Source organism: Camelus bactrianus, chromosome 2 (assembly GCF_048773025.1).
Source record: "Camelus bactrianus isolate YW-2024 breed Bactrian camel chromosome 2, ASM4877302v1, whole genome shotgun sequence".
Classification (NCBI taxonomy): domain Eukaryota; kingdom Metazoa; phylum Chordata; class Mammalia; order Artiodactyla; family Camelidae; genus Camelus; species Camelus bactrianus.
In genome coordinates this window covers 108,989,923-109,004,144 of record NC_133540.1, presented here as the reverse complement: position 1 = coordinate 109,004,144, position 14,222 = coordinate 108,989,923, and the positions used below count along the sequence as shown (strand labels likewise).

Below are 14,222 nucleotides of genomic sequence, written 5' to 3'. Positions count from 1 at the left end.
CTACAAGTTTCCAGTGGATGCTGACGTTGCAGGCCCAGAGACCCTACTTTCCGAACCTCTGCCTGGGCCTTCCCCTGTCTACAGGGACCTGGTGGCTCACTAGCTCCAGGTCTTGGTTCCACCTGGAAGAAAGGTTGGAAGAGAGGGAGGAACCTTGCCCACACTGAGTGCCGAGCCCAGACGGAGCAGAAGCCATTTCCAGTCTCGGTCCATTGGCGAGAACTTAATGACGTAGCCACCCTTTGTTGTACAAGAGCCTGGAAGACGGGGTCACTAGCAGAGGCCCATGAGCCCCGCAAAGATGGGGGGGTTTTATCACTAAGAGGAAGAAGGAAGAATGGCTATTGGGGACCGTCTGTAGTCTCTGATGAAAAACTGCCCCACTCTCTCCCTCCTTCCCTACTTGATTGCTGGCTCCCCTGCCACCCTCCAGACACACCCAGCTCTCTGCCCTTCTGGTGGCCACAGCCCCATCCCGGGGCATCTGCACCCCCTGCTGCCTCTGCGTGGGAAGAACATGGTTTCCCCGGTCACTCCACTCAGGTCACTCCTCAGGGAGGCCGGCCCTGCCTGCCCTGCCTGACAGGTCCCCCTGCCCCTCTCCCCTGCCTTCCTCTCCCCTGCCTTCCTCTCCCCTCAGCCAGCTTTCTCTGTCTATGTCACTCAGGGCTCTCAACAGCATAGTGATTTCCTTCTCTATTTGTCTTTGTCTCAGCAAAGCAAGATTTGTGAGGGCCAGGCCTGACTTCGAATAGATTTGTGCTGAGGTTTTTAAATCCATGAGCCTGTTCAACGCTCATTCATTTGGAATATTTTCTTTGGGCTTCTTGTGCCCAGGGTGGTGGCAAGTAGGCCAATGGCCCTGGAATGTTCACGACCGACCCTCTGCCTCCCGGGGTGGCCCGGTCTCTCCAGGTCCTCGGGGCTGCACCTCCCAGCTGGGGTGTGAGCCAGAGAGAGCAGAGTTGGCAGCAAACCTTCCTAAGGCAGCCACGTCATTTCTCAGATGAGCGTGTGGTGTTCACACCCATTTAATGTAGCGGCCCAGTCAAGGGAGAGGCCTTGGTTCATTAGATTTACCCCCTACCAGGAAAATCATCTCCTCTCTAAGCAATCTGGCTTCCAAGATTTAAAAGTGCCTTATCAGCTTAAGTGGATCTAAGAAAACAAACATTTTATGACTGTGATCATATAAGCAGCTCCAGAAAAAGAATAGCTCAGCCCTGATGGGTAGTTCTGACAAATAAACCAGGCAGTCACACACTGCAGAAATAGCTAGAACTTCTGTGACTTCACAGGGAGCCAAATGGAAATGCCCTTGACAAGCGGTGCTGAAGTCCTCCTGCAGTCGTGGCGCGGTCAGGCGCTCGACGTGCGCCAAAAACGTTTTGCTCCAACTAGACCCGCGCCTCCAGTGGAACCCTGTTAACTGGAGCCCTCGAACTGAATTGTTATGCTTAGATTTTAGGGAAGGGGGACACAGCTACAACAAAAGCAGCTCATCTAAAGGGTCTGGTTAACACCAAACAGAAAGACAATTCCGGCAGCCGGCGGCAGGACTGGAATCAGGGTTGACTCGGTGGCTTCTGTGTTTTTTTTTATCGACGTCCCCCACCATCTGGAATCACAGTGCCCTGACACCCGGCAGGGTCCTGTATGATTAAAAGCAGGCCAGGCCCTGGCCCATGAGACAGAGATTTTCAGCACCACTGGTTAAAAAGAGTTTCCTGTTAACCAGAAAAGGCCAGGTATCAGAAGAACCTCAATTTCTCAGCATTTTAATTTTTGAGATTTTTACGGTGATAAGAAGAAAGGAAATTATTTTTCAAGAGAGTGTGTTGTGGTGGTTTTTTTCTAAGAAAAATACTTCTTCTGGGACAAGGTGTCCATGTGGTCTGCTTTGGCCGGACACAAGAGTAGCCCAGACAAAATCAGGGGAGGCCCAGCTTTGCTCACTGGCTCAATTCTGGGGCAACTGGTGCTTCTGCTCTTCAGCCAGGTTGTCTGGAAGAGGTCATTTTGTTCAGACTGTTCCCATGAATTCCCCTAGATCAGAGGAGATGAATTTTCTTATTCCCCAGATTCCGAATCCTCTCAGTAACTGACTTGGCAGTCTGCATGATGGGCAGCCAACATAGAGGGGCCAATGTCTCAGAAAGCTAGGCCAGATCAGGGCCTGGGAGACTCCAGGACTGCGCCAGAAACCAGCGTCTCCAGCAGGGTGGGGACCCGTGTGAAACCAGGGGTCGCCTCCATGGCTTCAGGACTGGTAGGCACCAGCCACAAAGTCCCATCTTGGCCCCTTCCAAGGTTTTCCAGAAGGTTCTCACATTCCCTGCACACGGCAGGCATCGTAATCCCGTGTTTTAATGGCGGTGAGTGCGGCAGCCAGCGGCTTGGCAGTCAGGGAGGGCCTTGCTCTGCGTTCGCCGGTAGGGTCAGCCCTCAGTGAGCTCCGGTCCTCAGAGCACCAAAAGAAAATATTTTTCATGTGATGTCTTGGAAACTATTTCTCACATGCAGAGGCTCACTGAGCCTTCAGAGGCCACAAACCTAAAAATGTTGCAGATACTTTGGAAACCAAAGAAGCTTTTCTGAGACTGTGTGAAAAGGCTGCCAGTGTCCTTACAGCTGGCCGGTCTGAGGCGTCTTCCCTTTCACTCTTTTTTCTTCCTGTTTCTTCCTCTGTGAGACCCCATCCCTGGGAGGTTCCTTTTATTCCTCAATGGTGACAGCCTGGTCCCAACTGCAAACTTCAGTCCAGCTGTGGGAGCTCACAGGGAGGTGAAGAAAGCATCTCCCCTGATTGAGAAGGGGAGGGGGGGGGCGGTCAAAGCACAGCTGTCCAGATCTCTGGGGGGCAAATGGCTTTTTATGTTTTATTTGCAGTGCCCACGACCCACCCCCACCCCAAGACTAGGACCCAAAATGTCGGGGGACTGGCTGGGAGAAGACAGAAGGGAGGCGCAGTGTGATGCTGGGGATCCTGGTGTCCCGTCTCCAGCTCCACTCAGACTGTAGTCTCTCCTGCCAGACTCCTCGCTCTGATCTGCAGCAGACCCTTGCCAGAACCTCAGAGCCCGCGGCTTCAAAGACTCAAGCTGGAGCCGCCCCTGCAGACAAGCCAGTGGCAGATCAAGCTGATGCTCTAGGACCATGCCAGACAAAACACACGTGCAGACCACGCACCTGAAATGTAGCTAGAGCGAACTGAGATGTACTGTAAGTATAAAATGCACACTGGATACTGTAAAACGTCTCCTTAATAATGTTTATGTTGATTATGTTTTGAAATGATACTCTTTTTGATATATTGGGTTAAGTAAAAGATGCTATTAAAATTAGTTTCACTGTTCCTCTTTCCTTTTATTCACGGGGCTACTAGAATGCTTAAAATGACCCCTGTGGTCTGCATTACATTTCTGTAGGACAGTGATACTCCAGAAACTCTGAAAGAAACTTCACTGTGGCCTGGGGGTCAGGAACGCTCGGTGAGAAAAGGAGGGGCACTGCACTGAGACAGGAGGGGAGGATTTCATCAGAGAATGAGAGAAGGGCTTTTCCTTTGGGGAGAAACTGTTTTAACTCATTAGCCAACCAGCCGGACCAGAGCAGCAGGGGCAGCAGGATACTGAGCAGATTTTATGCAGATGCCTGTTTCCATGGCTTGTTAGCTCAAGCCAGCCTTCCGGTCTGCATGGGCCCACCAGAGGCAGGACCTGGGAGGCTGCCATGTGATTTGTCTCCAAGCCTGTTAGCCCTCCAGGAGGAGGGGGACCTGTGTTTGCCCTGCAAGACAGTGGTACAGACAGTGGCCAACATAGAGGCATTTTTTAATCAGGACAAAAAATTCAATACGAACAGCTGCCATTTCAAGGCTGCGGAAGAATCTTAAGTGCTTACTGTCTATTTAGTGTTCTCAAAAATTCCATTCAGTTGGTTTAATTACTGCCTGTGTTTCACAAATAAGGAAGCAGGTTCCCTCTGGGGTTAATAACAGGCAGAAGTCACATTGGCTAAGAGGAAATCAGGGTTTGCCTCACGACCCCCTTCTGAACCACCACGTGCCACCTTGTTCCAGCTTCTGCCTGGAGCCGGGGCCCCACCCCACAGCTGGCTGCTGGCCCAGGCAAGCTTTCCTGGACTCTGCTGGCTGCTCCTTGTCCGACAGGTACAGCCTGAGTCCCTGCCCAGCTCCCAGCCCTGTGCTGCAGGCTGTGGAATGTGAAAGAAGCATCCAGCCCGCTCTCTGAAGCCCTCTGCTGCCTGGGGAAGTGCCACTTGGGCAGGACGGTCAGAGAGGCACAGGGTCCTGGGTCCTGCGGTCGGTCCCCAGGTGCTCAGTGGGGGTTGGCATCTGCTCCCGGCATCACCAGGCTTGGGGAGACTTTGTTGTCCAGCCCTCTGTTTTCTGTTTCACCCTGGCAGGTTCCATCTGGCACCTAGATATTATAAATAGCCGCTGCTAGGGTGTGACTTGGGTGGAGACCTGGAGGCTGTTCTCCACCCTGAAGGGGAAAAGAAGCTTATTTAATTCATTTCTGTGCTTGGAAGCCTCTGGCTGTTTAGAATGCCAATTAAGTGGCAGCTGCAGGGTTTTTTTCCTTTCCCTACCCCAAGAAGGCCTGCCTGATTTTCTGGGCCTGTTGACTTCTTAAGCTCTTACAGGAGGTTGGGTGGGGCACACTTGGCAGGACCACAGCCTCTCTGAACATAGGCTGGCTGAGTTCTGCTGACTCTCTGCCTCGGGGTGGGGAGTGGGCAAGCTTCCCCAGAGAGGCCCAGCCCTTCCCTGTTTCTTCCAGGATGTAGGAGGTTGGGGGAAGAGGAAAGATCTTTGTCTGAGAGTGGGGAGTCCAGCTGGCCAGTGCCTGAGGGAGCCCTCAAACTAGTACCTTAACAGACGCCCCAGAAGGGCTCTAGACCTTGCAGCTCCCATAGAACTTAGGTCTCTGCACCGTGCATCTGGCATCAATCACATGCTGCCTGGTGGCTTACATTCACTCTGAGGGTTGCTTCCTTGTCAGTGTAGTGGGGATTACAGTGTCCCCCCAGAGTGCTGGGGAGGGTGGCATGGCCCAACACAGAGAAAGTGCTTGGCACAGCGCCTGGGACACCAGCTCTCAACAGCTTCCATATTAGGTTGAAATGCAAAGCCAGAAAACACTCAAAGAACAGTTCCTGAAGGGTTCAGTGCAACCTGCGGGAAGACCAAAATAAATGGAAGAACTTCCAGTTATCAGCCAAATGATAACATCAAAGATGGTATTTTAAAATGAAAGCACCACATAATGAAATATTAAATATATATTAATACATGATAAAAAGAGCATTACAAGATAAAATGATGGCACAAAAGCGAAGCAAGTGGGTATGTCAGCAGACAAAAACGAGAAACATTCAAACACTCATGCTCCAGGAGTTTTCACCATTATTAAAAGTCCTTGATGTGTGACCTTTTAGCTCCTTTTCTATGCATACAATAATTTGCATTTGCATGTGTGTGTGTGTGCATGTGTGTGTATCTGGGTGGGTGGGGCTGAGGCTCTGATGCAGTTAGTCAAAGGAGTAAATGAGTAGATAACACTTCTCTGTGCATGAACCTGGGACTCATGACAGTCTCGCATTATCAGCAGTGGTGAAAGGGAAGTTTCTTAAGGGTCTGCTTGGTGGACTTTTTCTGCAGAAAAAGCCAGTGGACAATGCTGTGTGATCCTTGTGCCAAGACACCAACACCCCTTTGGGATTGCCCAAGAATAATGGGAAAATTCTAAAGGAGTTCTCAGGGCCTGCCGTTTGGCAAGGGGAGCTCCAAATCATTGGAATTTCAGCAAAAATGTGAATATGATGTCATCGTTAAACAAATATTGAGTCGTCTGTTCACTTTATAAGTAGCTTTTATTTCATGGTTAATTAGGAGGAAAACATATTATTCAATTTTTATATTAGATGCACCGAGTCCTTCTGGTGTTTGTTGAACAATAGTAAAGGAGGTAAGATTTGAAGCAGTCTATCCATATTCTTCAGGTTGTATTGGCTGTGAGACACTCTGGGTGTTCAAAGACGGCCAACTGCCTTTCATTCCTCTGATCGCCATCCTTCTCTGGCACGAGGGAGGAGGAAAGGAATATGAGGCCCACCTCGTGCAGTATCTTAGATCGAATTAGGTTCCCAACGGAGTGAACAATTTGAACTCAACACATCCCCAGTCGCAAAAGCTGGCCAAGGCTCTTGGCACCCAGGACCTCAGGAGCTGGGAACCTGGTTCGCAGGAGAACTTCAGGTGTGCCCCACACCCCCGAGAAGAAGCACACCCTCTCAAAGAGTGCAAAGGCCCTCATCTGGTCTCCATTCTCATCCCTGTGTCCAGAGTTTAAGGGCAACAGAGGAGGAAAATCTGCCTACAGGAGCGTTGGCGCTCTCTAGGTGATAACATTGTCTTGCAGGGTGCCTTGGGGGAGTACAATCCAACATTATGCTCCCTCTGAACACAGAGTCAGGCTCCCTAGAGAATATCAGGAGAGAAGCTTACTGGCAGGCAGGTAATGGAGGGACCCCTTTCTCCAGTTAAGTCCTTGCCTTGGGTCCTCCATGGCCTGTGAAAGTCTGCAGGGGTCCAACCTCTTGTTCTCTCTTCTTCCTTCTGCCCAGCTGGAGGGAGTCTCACCATCTTCCAGAACACCATTTAAGTTCCCCTTCTTCCTAGACTGGGTCTTCATTATCAGATATCAAGACGTTCTGCATGGAGCCATCAATTTCACCTTCCAGAGAGACAGTGTTGTAAAACCTGAAGACAGAGAGGAATAGCTGCATATACAGACCATTAGTTTCATTCATTCATTCATTCATTTCATGCTTTCACTGAGTGCCCCAAGAAACACTTTAAATCCACCTTCTCCACTGTGACCACCTTGTTCAAGCCACCATCCTCTCTAAGCTGAACCAGTGTAAGATTTTCTCTTTATTTTTTTTAAACCCTTCTTCTCCCTTTTTTTTTTTTGGAACGCCTTTATTGTGGAATAATTCCTGTACTGTAAATTACATGTTTCTTAATGGTTCTATTTGCTTCCATTCTCGACTTTCTCCCACCCTTCTCATCAAGGTGATCTGAGAAACAACAACAAGAAACCCAGATCTGGTCTTGTCTCTCGGCACCCCTGCTGAGCTTCACTGATTGCCTTCCCTTCCATCTGCTGCTTGTGGGATGAAGACCGAACTGTTCGAGGTCCTGTGAGCCACCCCCACTGTCTGCTCCCAGCCTCGGCTCTTCCCTTTTTCTGTCCTGCAGTGACACTGGCTGTCTCTCAGATCCTCAAATCTGCACGAGCCCTCCCCTGGCCCTGCAGAGCCTGTGCCTGGACCGTCTCTTCCCTTCCCTCCTCACCTAAAATGACCTCCTTTAACTTCAGATCACAGCTCAAACATCACTTCCTCAAAAAGGCTTTCACAGCCTGCAGGCTTGAACAACTTCCTTGCAATATGTTCTCTTAACACTTGGTAATTTCCTTTCATATCACGTATCAGAGTGATGCTTACATATTTTTCTGGGTGGTTATTTGTATTGACAGACATTAGTCTGTCTCCCCGTTAGACTGTTCGTTGTGTAGGAATAGGGGCTGTGGCTGTTTTGCTCACCGTTCTATTCTCGGAGCCTAGCACAGAGCCTCAAGCGAAGTGCTAAATAAATATTTGTCAGATACTTGAAGAGACAGGTAGACTGGGCTCTCATGTGTTTATCATCAGCTAAGAGAGAGAAAGTGTCCTACTTATTCTCCAAAGCCCTCTTCAAATGTCATCCTCATCATGAAATTTCTCTGTCCAAACCCCTCTCCTCCTCTCCACCCCAGGGAGAAGAAATCTCTTCCAGCACCTGCCCAGGATCCTGTGTGTCCTTAGTAACCCCTTGCTGGGCTTTTGGAAGCAGACTGGTCTGACCTCATCCACACCTTTCAGCTGCACAGCTCCACCTGGATGCCTGTGCTCGTTTCTTAGGGATGCTGTGACCAAGTACCACAAGCTGGCTTGAAACAACAGAAATGTATTGTCTCACAGTTCTGGAGGCTAGAAGTCTGAAGTCAAGGTGTCTGCAGGGCCATGCTCCCTCTGAAACACGTGTAGGAGAATACTTTCTTGCCTCTTCTAGCTTCTGGTGTTTCCTGGCAGTCCTTGGTGTTCCTTGGCTTGTAGAATCATTACTCCAATATCTGCCTCCATAGTCACATAGCCCTCTTCTTATAAGGACATCAGTCATTAAGGGGCCACTCTACTCCAGGTGACCCCATCTTAACTAATTACAACCACCTTACTTCCAACAAAAGTCACAGTCTGAGTTATCAAAGGTTATGACTTGACCATATGCTTTTATGGGGAGAACACAACACAACCCATATCGGGCACAACAGATGACTCAAACCCAGGTACCAAATTGCCCTCAGGCCTCTTCCCCACATCCACACATCCTCCTGTATTCCTTATCGGTGGAACCAAAGGCCGTCTAAGCAGAAGAATAGGAAGTCATCCCTTTCTTTTCCTTCTTCCATATCTAATCGGTCATGGCATTCTGTTGACTATCTCTTTGACATTTCTCATATTCATTCCCCAATGACGGTATTTTAGTTCCTCCATCTTTAATCCAGACAATTGCGGGAATCAAACTGGTCTTTCTGCCTCCTATTTCAATCCCTTCCAAATCACCCTCCATGTTGCTGCATGAGACATGCGGTTAAAACACAAACATGACCGTGAAACAGTGTTTAAAACTCTTCAAAGGCCCTCTTCTACACGTAAGGTGGTCCAAGCTCCCCTGCGTGGCATGCAAGACTTCATCATCTCCTCCCAGCTTTTCCTGACCCAGCACCTGATAACGCCTCTCTGCACTCTCGTCTCCATCTTGAACCATCCAGTTTCCTAAACCTCAGGAATGGCCTTATGCCCTTGGGCTCATAGCAGGGACACTATTCGTGGAACAGCCGTGTGTTCCTGTGCATTTCACAACCTGGTGAGATGTGTGATTAGTTTTACTCAGTGTGCTGCAATTGGACGTGATTTGTATCACCTCTGTGCCGAACCATTGGAGGGCCAGCGTGTTACCTCCCAGCTTGTTTCCTGCGATGCCAGCTTAGAAGCTACGTGTTCCAACTTGGAAGGTGCGGATGTAAGAATGCACGGATGCCACTAGCCTGGGTCTGAGGTGACTGTGTAGAGTGGAGCCCCGACCCCTGTTTCTCTTCCCCATCCCCTAATCAGCTGACCTGCACTGGACTTGTGATTGGAGGGAAAGATAAACCTTAGCTACGTTCATCTTCCAAGGCTTCAGGGCTCACAGTGCTTCCCCTCTGCCTGCCCCATGCTTTTCAGCTGCCTGGGAAAGTTCTACTGATCCTTCCAGCTCCTTGGTCTTCTCTTCTGTAAAGCTCATCTGATCTACCCAGGAGAGTTAATTATTTCCTCCTGTGTTCCGACTGTAACACCAACATTGTCCTTATCATCTATTATCACAATGATTTCATATCCACTGAATCATGGAATAGTAGATGGGAGGTGCCTTGAGGGCAGGGACTGCGTCCCTCAGATTTCAAGTTTATATCCAGCACCCTCAGGGTGATTGGCAAAAGAGAACACACGATCTAACAAATGATGAATGAATGAATGAACTGACGAAATGGAACCTGTACAGGCTGTCAGAGGGAGGTGATGGGGAAGGCCTCGAGGACCATGAAAACGCTGTGTAGGACTCTATGGCTTGGAGACATTAGGGGTTAATGATCGATTGCAATGTAAGCTTAAGTCGAGGTCAGAGTGGCATTGGCCTAGGTAGTGCATATTACTGGGCTTGAGTGAGTGAAAGGATCACAAAAAATAAAACTACTGTGTGAGCAATTAGGAAGGGAACCCCCCAAACTCCTTTTAACTCATGAGTGAATGAGCATGAGTGGAATAAAAGTGTTAGTAGAAAATGGTTATCTAGAAAAATAGCAGGCTTGTGTGATGCAAGCCAGAATGACTATTAAATTAAAATTACATGTAGTTGGCACAGTGGAAATGCCCGGAACAGGGATTGTGAACAAAATACAACTCTTCTTCCTGTCTGTCTGTCTGTCTGTCTGTCTGTCTATCTATCATCTATCATCCATGTACCTATATCTCCGTGTACCTCTGTATCCCCCTGTGTATGATGTATGTATCTATCTGTCATCTGTCTACTCCCTGAGAGCAGTAGGGGCAGATCCGAGTTTTGTGGGGTCCCGCATTGTCTCTTTAAATTTTATTTGCTAGCAGCAGAAACCCTCTACCCGCAGTGATGACTTGGGCAAGCCAAGGAACTTACTGTAACATCCAGGCAATAAAAAAATCCCTTGAGCTGCAAAAAGTAGGCTCACTTCGGATCTTAGCCTTCCACATCCCAGGTGATGGATAAAACCCTACAGCTGAGCCTTCCATCTTCTCTCCCTGTGCGCCTGCCCTGGGAGAGGGGGGCCCGGTCCTCTTCCTCTCCTCTAGTTCTGCTCACCTCCTCACCTTGCCAACTGCTGTTTCCCTCCAGGCCTGGAATGAAGCCCAGAAAGGGGAGAGGTAAGGGAATAAGATAGGTCTCACGTGCCCAGGGGGCTGAAGCCCTTGGGGCCACCAGCCTCCATGGAGTGGCCTGGCGTGTGATTAAAACTGGGCCTGGCACGGGCTCTGCAGAGGCCTCCAGCTGGGCCTCTGTCTCCTGTGACTCCCTTGCTCGGGGCCGAAGGTCTCCATCCCTCTGGGTGGTCTCGTGCGACTCCTGCCGCAGCTCCTGGGCGTCCGGGGGTATAATGGCAGCCCCGTTCTGCTGAGGACTCTGCCTATGCCTATAGGACCCAAGACCACCCCACCCGGCATCTTCTCCCTTTCCCACAGGCCCACATCTGGTCTTGGGACCCTCCCCTTGCTCCGCCACCAAAGCAGCGTCCATTGCAAACGCTGTTCCAGCGCTGTCCTGTGCACTATACGTTTATCAGCTCAGTGAATGCTCACAGCCATCTACAAGGATGTTTGTTTTAAAACTGCTACCTTGAGTTCTGAGGTCACAAAGCCCTGCAGGCACATTTCATTTTGGGAGTAATTTTGATTGCAGACACAGGAATAGGGAGATGCAGGTTTTATCTTAGCTTGAACACGAACTCACTCTGAGGCTTAGGGTCAGTCAGTTACATCTCTGGAAGGCACACTTCAACACCAAGGTTCCTTCTTGCCCTAAAATCCTGTGACTCAAGAAATAATTCTTGAATAACAAATTGCATGGAAGTGTTTGGGGTGGGAGGTGCGAAAGGCTAGTTAGGGTCTAAGGTGTGGAGAAGCCCAGACAGTTCAGATATAAGTAACCCTTAAAAGTCTTGAGCCTCTTTAAGTTTTGAAAAAATGATATTTAAATTGCCTCAAAATCTAGGTCTCTGTCATTGCTTCTTTTATAATTCTAAAGAGAAGTCTCAATATAAAGAGAGGTTGCAGAAGCACGTGGTTTTAAGAAACTTAAAAACATTTGCCTTTTGACTCATTAACTCCACTACCAGAAATACACTCTAAAAAAATAATCAGAAGCATACACAAAGATTTGTGTGTAAGAAGATGAATCACAATAGTCTTTACTGCGGTAAAAAAAAAAAAGGAACAACTCCCTTTGTTCAATTTCTGCCCGCATAATAACCCTTCAGAGAGGGTCTCAAACCACACTCAATACAGCAGTGCTCTCTCGCCTTATTCTGCCTTTCTGATTTACATAACACTCACCACCACTGATGTAGTGCAAGTTCATTTTACTGGTTTACCTTCTTTCTCCAAACTAGGAAGTTAGCTCTGTGGGAGCAGTTAGGGGCAGATTCAGGTTTAGTGGGGCCTGAAGAGCGTATAAATCTGCAATCCTTTTTCAGAAAAGCAATTAAAAATTAAGAATAGAAAGTTGAGCATGAACAGGAATATGAATTTAGAATAAAAAGAAAAGGTCCCTGGAAGACTCCTCATTAGCCTGACAGTGAATCTGCCTCAGAGGGGACAGGGCTTGGTCTGCCTTGTTCAAAGCTGTATCTCAGGACCTAGACCAGTGCCTGCACATAGTAGGTGCTCAGGAAATACTTGTGGAAAGAAACAGGGATGGACAGTAGAGATTGGTTAAGTGAATGAAGAAAAAGAGGTGAAAAGTGGTTATATAACTGGCTCCCAAACACAACTGGGAATGGAGGGAACTGGGGTAGGACATAGTGCTGCTGTCCTCGCCTTTTGGGGTCCGTGGCTGCCCAGCTAGACTCCACTTCCAGCCTCCCTTGCAGCTAGGTGTGACCACGTGATGAAGTTCTGGCATTTGAAATGTGAGCAGAAACCATGGTGCCCTTCTTAGTGGGAACCTTCAGATTATGGGTGTCTCCCCTGTGTTTTCTCCCTTCCCCCTGCTGCCTAACATCAGGATGTGGTGGTGACTCAGTGTGGCAAGATCCTGGAGGGATGGCTGAGCAGCCAGCTGAGGAGAACCAAGATTCCAGGGTGACTGTAAAGAACAGAGCTTCTTTACTGACCAGCATAGTCCACCTCTGGCTTATGAAGTGACAGAGCAATACTCTTCTTTCTTCTCTAAGTCTTGGCATCTGGAGGCCTCTTTGTTACAGCAGCTTAGCTGTACACTAACTAATATGGTTTTTAAACTCAGGCCCTTTTCATGGCACTACACTTCCCCCTAGCAGCACTGCCAGAAACAGGGAAGGTGATCTACTTAGAGCCAGTGCTCTGGCTTTTCTCCCAGCTGTTCCTCCTGCTTCCCTTTCATGGTAACAACAGCAACTGCTGGCGACGTGTCAGGTACTGTCCAAAGTGCTTTCCATGAAATGACTCATTCAGTCCTCACCTTTGAGGAGATAGTTTTATTATCTCCACTTACAGATGCATGAACCGAGGCGCAGAAAAATTAAGCAACACAGCTAGTAAGTGTGGAGAGCTGGGATTGTGATCCACTCAGGCTAGTTCCCACGCTTGGTTTCCCTTCTCATCCTTCAGATCCATTCAGCCCCCTTCCCTCTTGTGAACAGAACGAGAGTAGCAGCAGATGCTTGTAAATCAAAAGTAGTTTCTGTCCCTTTCTCTCTGTCAGTTGGTCTACATTTGTCTCTTTGTTATCCTCCCATGATGTTGAGAACTCTAGCATTCAGGGAATATCCTTTGGCACAGATCGGCCGGCATTTCACCAAGCACACTGGGCACATCAGAGAGAGCCCTGAACAGGGAGGAGGTTTGGTCTCTGGGCCTGGCTCTGCCACGGCTTTGTGCGTGATTCTGACCACTGCACTTCCCTCTGTGACGTGGCATGCAAGGATGGTCTCCAAGGATCCTTGCAGATCTGAAATCTGCCACCTGAGGTTCTGTCCTTCCTTGGCCTCTGTCCTCTGTCCTCTGGCACTGCCGGCCTACCTTTTCGCAGGAGGCAAGGAACAGGGGTCAGCTCCATGTTTGTGGTCTTGGAGGGGCGTCATGTGGTTTCACTGAATTCATAGATGCAAAAGAAGCGGAGGAAAGGCAGACTCTGCTGGTCTTCTACTGATCCTGCTATTTACAGGCTCAAATGCCTCCTGGATCCGCAAGTGCTAATGAAACACGATTCAAGGGTTAGAGTGGGGATTAAGAAGTTTACAGGCTTGAAGAGGGAACCTGAATCCAACTGACTGACCAGTGAAATGATCCCCTGCCTGGAATCCCACTTTGCCTGCAAGTTGGGGTAGGGTGCCCTCCAGGAGACTAACGGATAGGTGTAGCTCCAGTGCCACTGATGCCCATCAGTCGTGATGAAAAAGGTATCCCCTGAAAGAGAGAGACTGGGCATGAAGAAGAGTTTGAGGACATGTGAATGAATGAATGGGGGACACGGCAATTTGCTGCCTGCGAACGTCTTGAGCAATCAAACAGAAAAGGCATTCTGCTCTCGGGAAGGCTTAGGCGCATCTCCCCATCACCACTGCGCGTCAGCTTGCTTGTGGCTGCAACGAGGTTACGGGAAGACTTTGATTCTGGGTGCCTGCTAACATCAGCCTTGCCCTCCTTCCTGATTTTACCACAGTTCCCCTTCGGGAAATTACTCGCACGTGGTTGATACAGGACCCGTTCTGGGCTAAGAAAATAGCTGCCAGGACCCAGCTGGCCACACGATGAGCTGTGACAGGAAAAGAACAGGGAAGAGCTAAGACGAAGCGGCAAGTGGGGGTGAGCCTCCGCCC

At 49.1% G+C, this 14,222-nt stretch overlaps 1 long non-coding RNA gene across 1 annotated transcript; it reads left to right on the top strand.

Moving 5' to 3' along the window:
- Positions 1 to 2,625: 2,625 nt before the first annotated feature.
- On the top strand, positions 2,626 to 3,344 carry LOC141579410 (uncharacterized). Its single transcript, XR_012510680.1, has 2 exons — positions 2,626 to 2,784; positions 2,890 to 3,344. It is a non-coding gene; the product is annotated as an uncharacterized LOC141579410 (long non-coding RNA).
- The last annotated feature ends 10,878 nt before the right edge of the window (positions 3,345 to 14,222 follow it).